Source organism: Pseudophryne corroboree, chromosome 1, assembly GCF_028390025.1.
Source record: "Pseudophryne corroboree isolate aPseCor3 chromosome 1, aPseCor3.hap2, whole genome shotgun sequence".
NCBI classification, from domain to species: domain Eukaryota; kingdom Metazoa; phylum Chordata; class Amphibia; order Anura; family Myobatrachidae; genus Pseudophryne; species Pseudophryne corroboree.
The window spans coordinates 516415317-516434335 of NC_086444.1; the positions used below are offsets into that span (position 1 = coordinate 516415317).

Consider the following 19019-nt stretch of genomic DNA (forward strand, 5'->3'; position numbering starts at 1 on the left):
TGTGTAGGAATCTGCTTGTGCTGCAGTGGGCAAATTGGATGTTTCTAGGTAACTGTTCTATTAGTATTAACATTTACTAGCATTCATTTTCATTTATGTTGATTTTGATATTGCCTGCACTGTTCACATGTGGCAGCCCGCAGTGGAACACAGTGATGGTATGTGGGAATGCTCACAAAGAATATAGGGGGTCATTCCGAGTTGATCGCTAGCTGCCGTTGTTCGCAGCGCAGTGATCAGGCTAAAAAAATGGCTTTTCTGCGTATACACCGCAATGCGCACGCGCGTCGTACGGGTACAAAGCCCGTTGTTGTTTTGCACTGGTTCTAGCGAAGTTTTCAGTAGCACTGACGGCTGCAAGAAGATTGACAGGAAGGGGGCGTTACTGGGTGTCAACTGACCGTTTTCAGGTAGTGTTTGCAAAAACGCAGGCATGTCTGAAAAAAAGAAGGCGTGGCTGGGCGTTCGCTGGGCGGGTGTATGATGTCAAATCCGGACACGAATAGGCTGAAGTGATCGCAAGCGCCGAGTAGGTTCAGAGCTACTCTGAAACTGTACAAACTGTTTTTGCTGAGCTCGGCTGCACATGCGCTCGTACTTCTGCTAAGATAAAATACACTCCCCAGTGGGCGGCGGTATAGCGTTTGCACGGCTGCTAAAACTAGCGAGCGATCAACTCAGAATGAGCCCCCATAATACACCATGCTGTGCACTTATGAGTGCATACCTATACATGATCTGTGAAGTTAAAGGGCAGATGCGATTACCTACTGGTTTTACCTCCCTGCAGCTACTAAATTATTGCCGCAGTTAGTCCGCACATAGCTTTAGACCCCGAGATAAATTTTGGAGATATTCAATTACTGCCAGGGCTGGCAACAGAAATCTTGGAGCCCGGCACACTGATGTTTCTGGGGCCCCACCACCCACGACCGTCTCTCACTGTGTGTGCTAATATATGTTATAGCTATGCCATGCTGCTGGGAGCCCCAGACTGGTGTTTGCATGTGCTCGCACCATGCTGCTGCTGGCTGTTTGTGAGTGCTCCCAAACCAAGTCGGCAAACTGACCGACACTCTGGCACACTAAAATAAAGACAATTAAGCCACACTTTCATTACAATGAAAATTAATTAAAGTAAATATAAACTTAACATACACTTGTTCCTCTTCTGAAGGGATCCAGTATGATATCCCGGCTGTCAAGATCCCAGAGGGCAGGAGACTGACGCCAGGATCTCGACAGCTGGAGTACCGGCAGCAAGCACATAGTGTTCCCTCGCGGGCTTGCTATGCTCGCCAAACTTCTGGTCCGTTGGCCACCTTCAGTCGCCACAGGGTTATATTCCCCCTCGGGTGGTGTCGGGATTCCGGCGTCGACAGCCAGGAACCCGACAGCCAGCAACTGAAATGGCTCCCTTCTGAAGTGCTGCTGTGGCTGCCTCAGGGGTGGGGAGGTTGCCTTTAGTCAGCAGAGCAGAGAGACAGTGCTGGCTTGCTGTCAGGTCACACCACAAGCTTTTCTTTAACTTGCCCACTTTTGCTATTCAGTGGCTGCGGCAGCAGGTAAGCAGGGAGATCTACAGAAGAGCCGGCGCAAGCAGCAAGCACCAATCCAGCGGACAGGAGAAGCCAGGGAGGAGGTCACTAGGAGTAGAGGGGGCTGGTTACTCTGGCCGGCTTCCTTGTTTTTTAATGCTAGTTGCACGGTCAGATGGACGGATGGTGTGGCCAGCATGTAAATCAAATTTAGGCACTGCGGCCCCATTTTGTGTCTCCTCTGAACCTTGAGATCCTTCTGTACCTAGGGGCCGGGATGGATGTACCCTTTGTACCCCCCTGTCGCCGGGCTTGATTACTTCCCACGGTAAGCCCGGAGGGTGCGCTTATTGTGGAATTTTCTAACCATCTCTAGATCTGTGAGGTAAGATCCACATTAAGTGCACCCTCGGGGTTACTCGCAAGTGGCCAGTAATTGAATAGAGTTGGGCACTTAACACGGGAGCTAAGTTAAAGCTGTGTATTGAAGCCCACTGTTAATTGAATCTGCCTTGTCGTTATAGCTCCGAACTACTGCTACTTCATTATGCACTTGAGGGGCATCTTCAAAGACAGTGGCTGATTCAAAGGCGAACGTAAAATTATCATTTTATTATTGAAAAGTTTGCACACTTAACATTATTTTGGGCAGTGGCCCTCATTCCGAGTTGATCGCTCGCTAGCTGCTTTTAGCAGCAGTGCAAACGCTAAGCCGCCGCCCTCGGGGAGTGTATCTTAGCTTAGCAGAAGTGCGAACGAGAGGTTCGCAGCATTGCTACAAAAAAAGATTGTGCAGTGTCAGAGTAGCTCGAGACTTACTCCTAGCTAGCGATCACTTCAGTCTGTTTAGTTACTGTTTTGACGTCACAAACACGCCCTGCCACTCCTGCGTTTTTATCAGGCACGCCTGCGTTTTTACACACACTCCCCGAAACGGTCAGTTACCACCCAGAAACACCCACTTCCTGTCCATCACTCACCGATCAGCAGTGCGACTGAAAAGCGTTGCAAGACCTTGTGTGAAACTGCATCAGCTTTTGTGAAAGTACGTCGCACGTGCGCACTGCGCACCATATGCATGCGCAGAAGTGTCGATTTTTTTGCCTGATCGCTGCGCTGCGAACAACGGCAGCTAGCGATCAACTTGGAATGACCCCCAATATGCAGAGCTCGAGATGCGTTCCGGTCAACAACAGTAGCCTATGGGGTATATTCAATTGAAGTCTGATCTATTCCGACATTCACTGTGCAAGTTCACAGTGATGATGATGATGACTAATAGCAAATCAAGTGTACGTATCCTAATATGGGGGGTGATTCTGAGTTGATTGCAGCAGCAAGTTTGTTAGCAATTGGGCAAAACCATGTGCACTGCAGGGGGAGCAGATATAACATTTGCAGAGAGAGTTAGATTTGGGTGGGTTATTTTGTTTCTGTGCAGGGTAAATACTGGCTGCTTTATTTTTACACAGCAATTTAGATTGCAGATTGAACTCACCACACCCAACTCTATCTCTCTCTGTACATGTTATATCTGCCCCTTCTGCAGTGCACATGGTTTTGCCCAACTGCTAAAAAATTTCCTGCTGCGATTAACTTGGAATTACCCCCTTGGTTACAACTATGCATACAAATTTGTACCGTGCACACAGTTCTGCAGCAACATATCCCAGGTTCCATCCAATTGCATCAAGCCCGGGTATGTGGACATTTATGTAAGATCGCAAAAAGAGACATGCATGTTTGAACTGAACCATGAATGACCCCACTTTTTCTGAAAGTGTTTATGCCAGAAATTTAAAAGGGCAGTAATTTTACAAACCATGTTTTACTAGTAAAACCATTAGCCTTTAAAAAAAAAACCATGCTTGCCTACTTTTATCAGCTTCCTGTCCGGGAGAAGCCCGGAGAGGAGATGCAGGTGGGCGGCGACAGAGGCTGTCCGGGCTAGTCACGACATTAGGCCTGCCCCCTTGCTGGAAAATTGCCGCAGCAATATGCAATTTCATAGAAATGCATCACTAGGCCCCGTCCTTCATTGGGGGCCCTGGCATTCCTTCTATTTATCTCCTCATTCTGACCACTTCACTAGGGAGTGGGCGGGATGTAGGAGGTGTGCCCAATTTTCCGGGACTGCGGGGGCTGCCCTAAAAATCGGGTGTCTTCTGCCGGATCCAGGAGAGTAGGCGTGTGTGGAATAAACCCATTAGATGATGTGCAAGTCTGTTTTCTGGAAACAGAGTATCCCATATCCAAAATGTTTGGGACCAGAATTATTTTGGATATCGTATTTTAGAATAATTGCATACCATAATGAGATATCATGGTGATGGGATGTAAATCTAAGCACAGAATACATTTATGTTACATATACACCTTATACACACAGCCTGAAGGTCATTTAATACAATATTTTTAATAACTTTGTGTATTAAACAAAGTTTGTGTACTTTGAGCTATCAGAAAGCAAAGGTCTCACTATCTCACTCTCACTCAATAAATTCCGTATTTAGGAATATTCTGTATTTGGGAATATTTGGATATGGGATACTCAACCTGTACATACACAGAGGACGGTACAAAGTTGTGGACATATGTATTGCAGTTTTGTGCGGTGTGTCCTTTGAAGCACGTACACGCTGCCTCACACACACGCTGCCCATAACTTCACGTTGTCCCCATAGCCTCACACACATGCTGTCCCCTTCTCACAAGTCTCATCTGCCTGACCCAACATACCACTTTTTCATCAGTCTGTGCCTCACATGCTCCCTCCTCACCAGCCTCTACCCCACATCATGTCCTTGCCCTCACCTGCTATGTCTCTTCCTTGGACTGCCCCACATGCCCCCTTCACTTACCTGCAGTGGCGGCTTCAGAGGTGGGGCTGCAGTGCAGTCCAAAGTTCAAATTGGGGAGTCACACCAACTGCCAGTGAGTCAGTTTGGGATGACCGTTTGTAGCAGTTGGTGTGAGGCCCAACCTCTGGAGCCGCCACTACTTACCTATATTTTACTTGAGGCATGCTGGATGCCGAGGTGCCGTTGAGTGGCTCCTCTCTTTCTCACTGCACTCCTCCCAGAATGATGAATGTGTTCATGTCACACGGAGCAACGTCATCCTGACCGGCATTCTGGCAACAGAGAAGAAGAGACCGGACTTTCCCTAGGGCGGCCAGGTATAACATAGTGCAGCTATGCCTCTGACTGCCGGACTAGGTGGTACTGGCGGGGTATCTGCATATGCAGCACTAGGCTGCAGCACCGCTTGCACTAGGGCAGCCTGCCCTTGAGCCGCCCTTGCTTTGGAGATGAGCATATGCAAGTACAGGTGATGCAGAGTCATATGTACACCACTGAGTGGTATCTCCACTGGCAGCTGAAGGTGTATAAGTGGCTGATAATGGGGCGTTCTCACGTGGATTGAGTTTAGAGAGGGCATGTCAACTTAATTGTGGGCTGTGCAGAGTTCTTTGTACACATACATACTTCTATTCTCATATGGGCCTTTATACCAGGCAGGGAAAATGTGCACTGATAACAATGATGGATTTGACACGAAGCATGCAGAGGGAGGCGTTTGGTTGCAGAGAGCCCTACAACTCTACATTTGTGGGTATATGTGCATTTCTGTCCATGTAGCCAACACGGAGCAATTACGACTGAACTGCGTTCAGCTCTGCATCGGCCCCACATAATACGCGTGTCAGATAGTAAGCTTCCCCCATGTTATATAAGTGCTGATTATTGTGTCTTTCATTGTTCTCCATTTCATCTTGGGATACATTGCAAAATGGAACTTGTTTATATTGAAGACACATGCAGAGGCTGTGGGCGCAAACACACCTATTAAATGGAAAACCAAACAGTCTGCCCTATGTTTTATTAAGAGAACTTGTTATTACTGCACTAAGTGTAGCTACATATACAGGTCGTAAGATGAAATTAAGAAACAAATACATATTTTCACACAATCCAGGGTGTGTTCAGTTGTCTCATGTTTTTCTTGCTGCATCTTAGTCCGTGTGTGAAATGTACCATACACCCACATGATTGTTTCTGTTGACATTTAGTCCTGCCTAGACAGCCCGTAATGAAATCAGGTGATGTAACCAATTAGTCTGTCATTCCTGCACAGTGTTTCTCATATTTGTTGTTCGTTAGCGCAGTGTACTAGATCATTGACACGTTTTGCTGTAGGGTAAAAATTAGAGGGTTATTTAACAAATACATGTAATCTTCCCAATTTGTAGGAGTTAGGTTTGTAAATGATATTAAATGGCTGGTGCAGATAATGTTCAGTTAGGGTCTTCTGCCCTCTACTGGTAGAAAATAAAAACACTTTGTTCTAGGTGCACAGTTAATGTGATGGTGTTTCTGGTTTTTGACTGCTTTGGGAAAATGTATTGCCAACAATGGTTAAAGAGGGGAAAAAAACTTATTCTAAAAATAATGTTTCTCTGCTGTTCTTAGAACACTGATGTCCTAGAGGTGGATTTCCATAGGCTTACAGATGTGTACTAATACATCTTTGCAGTAGTCATTCCAAACAGCCCCTCATGGCACGGCAGGTCATGTGAGAATCTTCTAGCGTTGGGCTTCATATTTGCTTCTTTTTATGCTGAAAATACATCTTAGTCGCAATACAATGCAACTAGGACGCACGAGAAGACTGTGCTGGTTAATTTGATATGATACTTGTATTTCTGTGTGCGAGTGAGTCTCTGGAGTAAATTTACTAAGATGGGAGTTCTATTTAAGATGGGATTTGCCCATAGCAATCAATCAGATTCCAGGTATTATATTCTAGAAGGTGCTAGATAAATTAGAAGTAGAATCTGATTGGTTGCTAATAGAACTCCCATCTCAGTAAATTTACCCCTCTGAGTCTGTATACGAAATGCTGCAATGACTCAGTCACAGCTTTTTTCCAATACAAGTTCTGTTGTGCTCTGTTTACAGAATCAGTAACACATAATATACACGTGTTGTATGTCAAATTAATCAGCACAGCCTCGTGCGTCCTAGTAACATCGCGTTGTGACTAAGATTAATTTTTGGCAAAAAAAAAAGCCAGACGTTAGCGGAGTTGCACGAAACCTGGAGGCTTACTCGCGCCAGGCATCTTGCGCTGCATGGCATATTGAGGCTGGATGTGTAAGGACACATCTGTATATTGAAAATGAAACTTTGCGGGTCATTCCGAGTTAATTGCTCGCTAGCTGTTTTTTGCAGCGCTGCAATCAGAAAGTCACCGCCTATGGGGGAGTGTATTTTTGCTTTGCAAGTGTGCGAACACTTGTGCAGCCGAGTGGTACAAAAAAGTTTTGTGCAGTTTAAGTAGGTCTGAACTTACTCAGCCGCTGCAATCACTTCAGCCTATCCGAGCCCAGAATTGACGTCAGACACCCGCCCTGCAAACGCTTGGACACGTCTGCGTTTTTCCAAACCCTCCCAGAAAACGGTCAGTTGACACCCATAAACGCCTTTTTCCTGTCAATCTCCTTGCGATCGGCTGTGCGAACGGATTCTTCGTTAAATCCATCACTCAGCACCGATTCGCTTTGAACCCGTACGACACGCCTGTGCATTGCGGTGCATGCGCAGTTTTGCCGAGTTTTGACCTGATCGCGGCACTGCAAAAAATAGCTAGCTAGCGAGCGATCAACTCGGAGTGACCCCCTTTGTGCAGTGCTCTGAATCTGAAATGTGGACTTTGCCTGAATGTTCTACAGTAGAGATATGTAGGGGGTCCTATATCAATACTGTACACTAAGCCTAATACATGTTTGTATGCCAATGCAATTGCGATTTTCTGGGCTGCTAATGTTAGCTAGTGAGGTTATGCAAAAAATTATAAACCTGGAGGTTAAGGGTAGGGCTATAACTACGCAGGCTAGACGTTTTTGCACATAAGTGCTTGCAGTGGGACTTTCATCTAGCTTGTTTATTTCCTCAGGTACTCAAGCGCATAACAAATCGACCAGTTATGGTAATCCTAATGGCTCCAGACTGGACACGCAGGCTGTGGTATGCCGATATTCTTAAAACGTCTGTAGATCCCAATTGGAGTCTCTCACTTTGACGAGACCTGCTAGTACAAGGTCTGTTCTACACACGGGTTCACTACGGTATGCCGGCGGTCGGGCTCCCGGCTTACCGACAGTGTGGCGAGCGCAAATGAGCCCCTTGCGGGCTTGCTGCGCTCGCCACGCTACGGGCACGGTGGCGTGCTATTTTATTCTCCCTCCAGGGGGGTCGTGGACCCCCACGAGGGAGAATAAGTGTCGGTATGCCGGCTGTCGGGATCCCGGCGCCGGTATACTGTGCGCCGGGATCCCGTCAGTCGGCATACTGAAGACCACCCCTACACACGGGACCTTTCTCGATTGTCTTTAATGGCCTGGTTTTTGAAACCGAGATTTTCAAAGCTTGAGGTTCTTCTCTTTCGATAGTCTGTACAATACAACGAGCCCGGACTCCAGTTTGTCTTGCACTTACCATAGAGTATGGAATCTCTATATATTGTAGTTTGAACAGACAAGAGTTCATACGTACAAGTTTCACCTCTCTCGTTTCTTGGCATTCCTTCAGGGTGGTTTGAAAGCTGGCTTACAACTTTGTCTTTTAAAAGTAGTTTTCAACTATTCCAAATCTATAGCAATGAACTTGATGGCCTCTCCTCATGTGGTTGATAGTATGAAACAATCATTCCACTTTACGTGGCACGATCACAAGCTGAAATATTTAGGTGTGCAGATCTCAAATGATTTGACTAAATTGTTTTCTTTAAATTTTATTCCACTACTGAAGTCACTCCGTTTAGACTATCAAAAGTGGCTACGTTTATGTCTATCATGGTTTGGTAGAATAAACGTGGTTAAAATTAACTCTTTGCCTAAAATATTATATTTTCTGCAAACTCTCCTCATATATATATATATATATATATATATATATATATATATAATATATATATTCTGCCCTCATGGTTTCGTTCCGTTCATCCGACATTTGTCTGGGGAAGCACCACGCCGCGTTTATTACCTGATATATTATTCATGAGGAAACATAAAGGAGAAAAACACATAGTAGGCCAACAATTGCCACACATCCCTAGTTACTACCGCACAGTGATGTTAAACAGGATTCTTGAATGGTCTCGAGCAAAAGACCATAAACAATGGGTGTCGTTGGAAGAAGGTTGCTTTTCACACTATATTGAAGTTGTTCATTGGCTGCCTTCTCTTCCAAAGGTTACTCACCCTATGTCTTCTCCCACTCTTAAAATATGGAGTAAGCTTTAGTTATGTAGCTATATATGGTCCAAATTGTCCCCTCTCACCTCTTTCCTTTTTAACCCAGACTTTATTCCAGGTCTTCATGGTGCTGCTTTTACACAGTGGCCTGAGAATGGGGTCTTCAGAGTGGGTCAGCTGGTGTGCTCAGGCAGGATACGGTCTTTTTCAGATATCCAATCACTCTGGAAACTACCAGGCTCCGAATTCTGGAAATACCTTAAACTACGTCACTTTCTGACATCCTCTGACAATATTTCTGATATAACTAGAGATCTAACCACTTTAGAACGACTGTGTATTTCCCCTCAATCTCCCTCTCATACTATCTCCCAGATATATACTATTATAATTCAAAACCTTTTCACCCGGCCTTTTCAGTTTACAATTTTTTTGGAGAGATATCTTCAGGGCCTGGTTGCACAGATTAACTGGGACTCGATATTTCGCACAACACAAGCGAGTTCGCTCTGCTTATCCACGTTGGAAAATATTTATAAGATTCTGTATAGATGGTATAGAATACCCCTAATTCTCAATAAGATGTATCCTACTGTATCTGGCCAATGTTGGCGATGTAAATCTGCTCCACAAAGTTTTTTACATATCTGGTGAGATTGTACTCTTATATCCCCTTTTTGGACTGAGGTGTTTAAATGCTTAGAGTTAATACTTAAAGATGTAGTGCACACAGACCCAGGGTTCTGGTTACTTAATTTGACTTCTGCCAACACACACACCTACAAACATTCACTGCTCATACACCTTAATAACGCGGCTAAGGCTATAATACCTGCGAACCAGAGATCTACTACACCTCCCTCGATTAAACACTGTCTTAAGAAGATTGAGTATTTCATGGAGATGGAGGATCTCCTCTCTTTGTCCACGGGACGAGTGTCCAATTTTGCAGCTATTTGGCTATCTTGGCATGAATTTAAAGAATCGCCCACATGCCGCACTAACATGAATTTGTAGGTCAGTTTTTAGTGCTTGTTTTCATTACAATTTAGTTTATTGGAAGTGGAGATGTTTATAATATGTCTACTTTGCTCGTAACCCTGTTTTCACTAGGGATACCTTTTCTTCTGTCTTTCTTACTCTCTCTTTCCTTTCTTAACTTTCTGTTTCTTTCTATTGGCTGTTTTTGATGTTTAGTTTTAAAAGATAGACTTTTCTGTATTATCATAAATGAAGGCAGTTATTCTTGGAGATTGTACGGACTGTTCAAATGTTTCTAGCTGTGTTTTACTGTGCCTTTGCTGGAAATGTTTTAATGTCTATATACATTGCTCTATTTGTATGTTTACTGTCTTAATAAAAACAAAAAATAGTTTTCAGCCCTGTCAATATATTTACAGCATCTATTGGCCCTTCTTCCAAAGGTTTGTACCATTTTTATAAGGCGTGGTGTGTATTAAACCACTTTTTTTGTACACTGGTAACACCATAGAATCTTAATCTTGTTCTATCAGCTCTCAAACAGGCTCCATATGAGCCTTTACATTCAGTGGATCTTCAGTCCTTTTCTTGGAAGCTGGCTTACTTATGGCTCTTGCCTCAACTCTCGTCTTCCAGGCGAGGTAACGGTCCTCCATACCAGTGACGTTCAGTGAGTTCTATGACTGGGGAAGCACTGGCTAATTGAACAAACCCCCCCATGCCTCCATGGTGTATGCAGTCTCCACATATAATAATAACCAGCTCCGGGCACAACCAGCCAGGGTGTTAATGCCATAGCAGGGGGGACATTCAGTGTGGGTTCCCCCTGCCATCACAATAACCAGCCCTCAACCCGGTCAGCCTCGGAATTCCTCGGAAATTGGGGACCCCCCAAAAAATAAAATGAGGTCCCCCCTCCCGAGCAACAACCAGCACTGGGTATGCTCCGCACCCCTGGTGGCGGTGGGTGTGGGGTTCATTGTATGTTAATAATGTTCTTTACAGGTGGCCTACAGGTCCCAGCAAGACTGCCCCAGCATTCTGCCACTTGGAGTGCCAGCATGCCTGGACGTAAAGGGCCCGCTGGCACCTGTAGTCCGTCTGTAAAGAAAATATTAAAATAAAAACATGACACAATGTTTTAATAATTTATTACACTACAATGTTTTAATAATTTATTACACTGCATATGCACCTGGGGGCGGCGGACGGTCAGCTCTTTTTCATGGCTGCTGCCACCAGGGATTCCAGAGACTTCTTTCTTCGGGAGCTCTTCCATGCTCCCTCCCCGCCAACGGACTGCCCAACCGCTGCCTTGCACTGGCTTATATAAGCCAGCTGCTGCCGAAGTGTGAACAATGGCTAGCAAAGACCGGATCCTCCCAGATCCAGGCCTGCCGCCATCCACACTATCACCGCTGGGTCCCACCGCTGTGAATGCCTGCTACCTCCACCGTTTCCCGCCGCTGCATATGCCCACTATCCAGCAGATTCAGCAGTACTGGATCCGCTGGGCCAATCACATCTGCTAGGCTGACAGGGGCGTGCAGTCATGTGGGCCCCTGTCATTGAGGCAGTGTAACAGGTGCCGCTTTTCATACATTTTTCAATGGGCTTTTACAGCCCGTGGTTTGGCCCTGCCCCCTGCCCGCCCCCTACCTCAGCACCTTCACTGCTGTCAGCAGGAGGCACCGCTCTCATTGCCTCCTGCGACTGTATTTCACAGGGGAAATTATTAGAATAACAAAGAAGATATCTATGACACAGAATCTGTGTTATAAATATATTCTTTATATTATTTTAATCATTATGACAGGTGAGGTACTGCCTCCCCTGACTGCACGTCCCTGCTCCATACGTTTCCTACGCAGGGCCGGATTAAGCATTTGGGGGGCCCAGGGCACTTAAGACAGGGGGCCTCGGGTACAGTATTCCCTGAGCCCCTTCCTTAATCGGGCGGTGTGTCTATGTTCTGACCAAAATTGGTTCGTTTTTTTTGGTTCTTGACAGTCTTTTCCCTACTGGCTTGTTATATTGTTCGAACAGTTTCATGGGGTTACTGCTACTCCTTTCTAGACTCATTTTAAAGAAGTAGTGGATTTGTGGGGTTGCAGGAGGGAGAAGCTTAGATTTGAAAGTTACAGTAGTTTAAGTGCCAAGCTCTGACCCAACCTGCAATCCCATGCACTACAAACAAAATCTGAATTATAAAGCCTTTATGGGAATGTTATCTTTACTTTCTAAGAAGAAGTAAGCTTAATAAACAAGATGTTAAAAATTAAAAATTAAAAAAAGTAGTAAGCTTGTATTGGCCGTATGCTGTTGGGAGGGTACATTGTGACCTTTGGATAGGTGAGACATGCTGGATTGTAACTTGGAATGTGCAGAGAACTCCCGCCACATGTGAACGTTAGCATTAACACGTCACTGCCTAGCAACGTCCTTGGCACTAGCGTGTCATTTCTTCCATTTCTACCTGGAATGTGGGTTTAACAGCTTTCGTAGCTGGAGGGTTTGTTTTGCAATTCATCAAAGTTTAACTAGATAATCACTAAGTTTTTCTTACCAGATATTTTTTTTTTACCCTTCATATTTATTGCTTATTAATAACTCCTATTTTCAAACATCATAGTAGACTCATTAGAATTTGATGATACTGTGTGCTTCTTTGTTGTATGTCATGTTTTGGTTTGTCATGAACAGTATGTCCTGTAACCACATGAATGAGGCTTGTTGTAACCTTGTAAAGTGGAATGAGCTTCCCTTCTATCCTGCCCGTTAAAGTTCACCTATCACCACTGCACAGTGCTTAATGAGTATTGAGGAGAATACAACTCGTTGATTAAATAGGGACCAGTGACATCACTGAGACCTGAAGGCAGCTATTTTATGGGGAACCTAAAGGTGTGTATACACGGAGCTATATGGTTCAGTGATGACTATATAGTAAAAATCGCTAAGAAAGTTAGTGCATATCGCTCGCTATGTGTGCACAGCGAGCAATGCGCGTCCCCGCCAGTTCGCTATCACTATGAAAAATAGACTGTGCAGGCAAGTCAATTTCGACTATGTCGCTGGAAAAGTGAAAACATCCCCCTATTTAAATGAGTTAGTCAAAATCGCCCATAGCCAAAATCGCTTGCACACTTCATCAAAATCGCTGGTACAGATAGCCAAAATTGCCTACTGCCAGTTCACGGGAAATCGATCCGTGTGTATGCACCTTAATATTCATGTGAGAGCAGACTACAGGGCCAGATGTACTAAGCCTTAAACAGTGATATAGTGGAGAGTGATAAAGTACCAGCCAATCGGCTCCTAGCTGCCATGTCACAGGCCCTGTTTGAAAAATGGCAGTTAGGAGCTGGTTGGTTGGTAGTTTAGCACTCTCCACTTTTTCACTTTTCGATGCTTAGTACATTTGACCCACAGCCTTTTGTGTCGCAGTGATGTCACCGTTCCCAACTTGGTTAGCTGTATTATAAAATAACTCACAAAATGACTAAGTGATAGATGCTCTTTAAATGCTACTAAAGGATACACAGGTGTGTCTCAGGCTAGGTGGACCTTACTATTATTATGGTTATTATTATTAGTAATTATATTAATATAAGATGCCATGGTGCTGTGCATCTTCAGATTGTGGGGACATACAGATGTGAAAGGACAGGTTAAGGACTGAGCATCCTGCGGTGTGGCCATTTCACTGGGTGGAGAACGTAGCTTGACTGTATTTCCCAGATATTGTAGCTAGTGCATATATAAACACTGCTCTCGGTTAGTATATAATATTAAATGATAATTAGCCATCAGCTGTTACATGTAATGATTATTAGAAGTTGCTATTTTGTTATGTGAACATGACTTGTGGAATAAAATATAAAAAGTAATGTATGAAAAAACAGATCTGTGTATAAGAAAGTTGTACACATTTGCTATAGTGAAATGTGACTTGCATTGTATAACTTTTTTTTTTTTTTTTTTTTTTTTAAAGCTTCAGAGCTTAAAATGAGTAATGTTCATTATTGCAGATACAAATGGGTCCTCCGTTATGTTGACTGGCTGAGGCGTTAGTCGCGTTCGGGCATACGCAGCGTACCGGGGCGCAGGGAGGCGCGCCTAGTCACAGAGAGGCGCACCTAATCTCACGGAGGCGCACAGAGCGTTTGACGTTACCTTTATGTGTAATACCTGCGATCATCCACCAGATGTCGCTTTTTACTATCACCACTGCGCATTCGTGTAGTCTCCCGTAAAATACAATACTGAAATGCACTAGTAAAGTAATTCTTACTATGTGTCTCGTTACGCTACATTATTTCATACAGTATATAACAGTACAGATGCAAATAGTACAGCATATGCAGATGCAAACAAACGTGATAAAGCCACAGTATGGTCCATTTACAGTACTTTAGAAATATGTGAGCGTCCAAGTCCAATAAATCAACATAAAACCAGTAGTGTACACGGACGCAAACAGACGTGTTACTGTACAGTACATGCACATTGTTGCCTATTAATGTTAGGGATATTGTATGCTAGTGTCCTAATCCCATAGCCATTACGGCATATTCAAAACCAATGGATTTATTCTTCTGTCGGCGGCGAAGTGTCGGAGTGGTGAAGTACCTCCTGTAACGTTGAGGCAGATGCTACCTAACACAGTCTTGACATTGAAGCGAAAAACTATGATGAAGGTGATTACATCTGACATTGCTGTAAGGAGCTGCCCACTTAGTATTTCTTAACTATAAAATCTAATTCCGAATTTTTACTATTGCTAAATCATCTTTTGAACATACAGAAATACATACATACGTGTCCTCATACACCGAGCGTCCATACTCTATACAGCGCAAGGCGCCTGGTGTGACTGACATGCTCCAAGAGGTGAAGCCTAACATCTGTTTCTTAAAATTTTGCATTGTGTTTGCATCGCAGGTGCAGCAAAGCAACACTCACGGTGTACTACAGACGCTGGACTGGGACTTGAACCACACAGGAATCAGTGTAAAACACATGCATCGCAGATAAAATACAGCAGAACTTGGCATGAGAAAGTCATGGCCACTGCATCATAGCCCTTCATATACAGATTCAAGGCTACTCTGCATACAAATGCCACATGTCCAGTCAATCAGTGTAATCTATCAGAGTAGCTTTGTCTTTTTATTTATGTGTTTATGTGTATAGGATTGACATTGTGTCACTGTGCATGGGCGAGTTGCCCGGGACCTGTTGTGAAGAGAGGGGCTGTTTGTCGCAACTGAAGCCGCAGTATATGAAAACACATCTAGAGTCAGCTAGATCAGGAAATTGCTGAATTTTAACTACAGCAATTTGTAATTCCACTATTGATTTGATATATTATATATTTTATATATATATATATATATATATATATATATATATAAAACACTATTGCTAGGGCCGCTGAACATAATCGCAGGCCCTGGTTCTGCCAGTTCTCTCCCCACAGCTACCTACCCGCAGGAAAAACCAATGCAGCCTCAGTGGCTCATCAGGAACAGTGGGTGGGTCCCCCTACTGACATCGGGTGTGGTATGGAAGGTCGACAGTAACTAAGTCAACCACTATTGGTCGACAGTAACTAGGTCGACAGGGTCTTTAGGTCGACATGTTCTAGGTCGACAGGTCAAAAGGTCAACATGAGTTTTTTATTTTATTTTGGTGTCGTTTTCTTCGTAGAGTGACCAGGAACCCCAATTAGTGCACCGCGTCCCCTCGCATGGCTCGCTTCGCTCGCCATGCTTCGGGCAAGGTGCCTTCGCTCGGCACAGATTACCGTTCCAATCGTAGTCCACATGGATCGTTAAGTATGAAAAGGTTCAAAAAAAGAGTTAAAAAAAAAAAACACTCATGTCGACCTTTTGACCTGTCGACCTAGTTACTGTCGACCAATAGTGGTCGACCTAGACATTGTCGACCTAGTTACTGTCAACTTAGAGACTGGATCCCCTGACATCGTTAGGCACTCAATGGAAACTACCACCCCCTATCACCCATATCATTCCTTTTCACCCTCTGTTTTCTACTTACAGCTGGGCCTACCCATTATTTCCGGAGCCTTTTGAAAACTGCATCAATCAGTACCTGAATATTGTACTCCAGAGGACATACTGATAATTAGACAAAAGTCACAATAAGTTATCTATTAACATTTATTTATATAGAGCCAGCTTATTCTGAAGAGCTTTATAGTTGGGGTCAAATAAATGAATAAAACAAGACTGGGGGTTAGATTTACTAAGTTTCTACAAAATAAAAGTGGTGGTGTCGCCAATAACAACTTGCTATTATTTCTCTTGCATCCTAGAAAATGGTAGACAGAATCTGATTTGTTGCTTTTAATTTGCTTTTAAACTTTTCATTATTAGAAGCTTTAGTAAATCTACTTCTGGGTGTTAACATGTTAGCAGGTAACAGGGCCCTGCTTATAAGCATACGATCACATACCTCCACACCATCCTGAATTTGGCGGGACAGTCTCGCTTTTCGGGCACTGTTCCACCTGTGGCTTGCAGTGTCCCGCATTGGGGGGTGAGGTTGTAAGCACCCTTATCACCGGCTACTCTGCTTAGCAGAGGAAGTTGTGAATAGATGCCATGCACATGCCTGCAGCATCATTTGAGAGAGAGACTGGGGGCACGCCTAGCAACTACCTGAGCGCTGGGCAATAGGCATTTCCCCCTGGCTTCAACTTGAAGAATTTTGGGAGGTTTGTAATTAATACCCCTTTTCGACCTATGAGCACGGGTCGCAGCCGGGAGTCTGACACGGGTGCTACCCGGCTGCGGCCCGTGCTCATCCCCCTTTCCCATCAGCAGTCACCAACCCGACATATTGCCGCGTTGGTGACGCTGCTAGTGACGCGGCAGGGGCGGCGCTGGGACATCACATGATCTCCCAGCGCCGCCCTTCCATACAGTGTAAACAGGAGCCGTGTCGCATCGACACGGCTCCTGTTTACACTACAACCCTACCCGGATCATTCCCGTGTCCTACCCAGGTAGATACCCGGGTAGAATTCACTGGTCACTTGATCCGGGTTTTTGCGGGGGGACCCTTTTCCACTTGCAAAAAACACGGGTAAACCCGCGCCCCCATGCATTTACCCGTGTTTTTTAAGCTAGTGTAAAAGGGGTATAATAGTATTGTATAGCTGCTTATTATGTAGAAAAATGTAGAGTGCTGCAGTTGTGTTTGAGGATAAACAGACACAGCACGTCTTATCACAAAAGTGTCAAATTTGTGTTGTAATACCGTCCTATTTATCTTTTAGATATGAGAGTATCCACATGCTCAAACTTTGTCATAAATTACCTTTTTGTGTCTGTTTTATATATTTAAACTGCCTTTACCTTTTTATTTTACCTTTCTTTTTGTTTTTTTAGAGCGTAGTAGTTTAATTTTAAGCTAGAAAAGAACATTTATACAAAATACTTAAAAGCTATGTCTTATTTTCTATCATTTTCTGAATTACAATGAACAGTAATGTTGACTATTTGTACATCCCCTCTAAATTTCTCAAACTGTTCTATTAATATTTAGTGGAATGTATCCGTGAAAGGAGCGATCATTTTATGACTTGCGACCAATTCACATTATAACGCTGTTAATATGAATAGAAATGCATGAAAAGTAGTACACATTTGTATATTTCTCTAACGGGAGTGCTGCTTAATGCATGAGAAATCGAGTATGTTGCATCCCAACATTTTAGAACACGTGGGGGTAAATTTACTAAGACGGGAGTTCTATTTAAGATGGGATGTTCCCCTTAGCAACCAATCAGATTCTACTTCTCATTTATCTAGCACCTTCTAGAAGATAATACCTGGAATCTGATTGGTTGCTATAGGCAACATCCCATCTTGAATAGAACTCCCATCTTAGTAAATTTACCCCGTGGTGTGAATAGCACCATTGACTTTCCTAGTTGTTCTACTTTAAATTTACTTTTTGTTCATTTATTAACATATGAAAAGTAAATAATTGTGAATCAACGTCCAAAACTCATTAAGAACACTTATTCTGTAAATTGATGCTCTGGTGTTTTGACCTCCTGTGCACTTCTGTCCACAGAAATAATGGAGAAATTCTAAAAGGAGCTGCAATAACATTTAGCCAGTCACTGCTTGCTCTGCATTTGCCTTGGAGACAATAATTCTCAACATTAGCATGCAGGTATGGCAACGGCATGTAATGACAAAGCAGCAGGGAGGGTTAAGTATGGGTCCCTATGTAGGATTCCAGTGTAGGGGGATTCTGTATTCTTCAGCTCCAGGTACTTCTAGATTCCATGTGTACGTACATTCTGTCACTACTTGTGTATATAGCATGTGTTCTGCCATTGCTTAGGATTAACACTGCTGCAGTGCAAGTCCTCATGCAACCATTGAAGACCTAGGTAGGCTTGGGAAATGGTGAAGAACGTGGCAACTACAGTTTAATGCAAAAAAATGCACAATCATGCACTTGGGTCTCAAAAACTCAAAGGCTAAATATAGTATCAAGGGTCCTATAATGGAAACTACTGAGGAGGAAAGGGATTTAGGAGTCACTATTTCAAGTGACTTGAAGGCAGGAAAGCAATGCAACAAAGCAATGAGAAAGGCAAGTCAGATGCTTGGTTGCATAGGAAGAGGAATCAGTAGCAGGAAAAAAAGAAGTGATAATGCCACTGTATAGGTCATTCGTGCGGCCCCATCTGGAATACTGTGTCCAGTTCTGGAGACCATGGGGTATATGCAATTGCGGTCGAATTCCCGAAAATGTCGAAAAACGGGACATTTTCGCCAAAAAAAAAAAAATTCGACAATGCAATTCAGTACTTTCCGTCAAAAAAACGGACTTTCAAAATTCGACTTTTTGAAATTCGACATTTGTCAAATTCGACATTTCTGCAATGGTACAAATGCGGCAATTCGACAAAAGTATATTCAATTGAAGATTGTAAATTCGACAACAGTGCTTTTAGACAGTAAATTCGTCATTTTCAATCCGCCACACTTTGCTGGCGGAATCTAATAAAAATTTTTAAAAACATGGGGTTTTTTTGTGTTTTTTTTTATTGGTAATAGCATATCTATTTATATTAGAAGGGATTAGGTACTTGGTTTATCTATTTTGGAGGCACAAGTATTATTTATATATTTTTAAAAATATATATATATATTTTTTTTTTAAATGGAATGGTAAAAATCAGAAAAAAAAAT

General features: G+C 43.5%; 1 protein-coding gene across 5 annotated transcripts in view; it reads left to right on the plus strand.

The window, feature by feature from the left end:
* Positions 1–19019, plus strand: part of KANK1 (KN motif and ankyrin repeat domains 1) — a 350857-nt gene that overhangs the window by 167525 nt on the left and 164313 nt on the right. The window contains exon 1 of one of the 5 annotated variants that reach the window (XM_063913935.1): positions 4500–4716. The exons of 3 other annotated variants lie outside the window; for them this stretch is intronic. The gene's annotated coding sequence lies outside the window, so the exon portion shown is untranslated. Of the gene's footprint in view, positions 1–4499; positions 4717–17886; positions 17989–19019 lie in introns of those variants that run through there. One more of the 5 variants, XM_063913937.1, reaches the window with a different exon arrangement.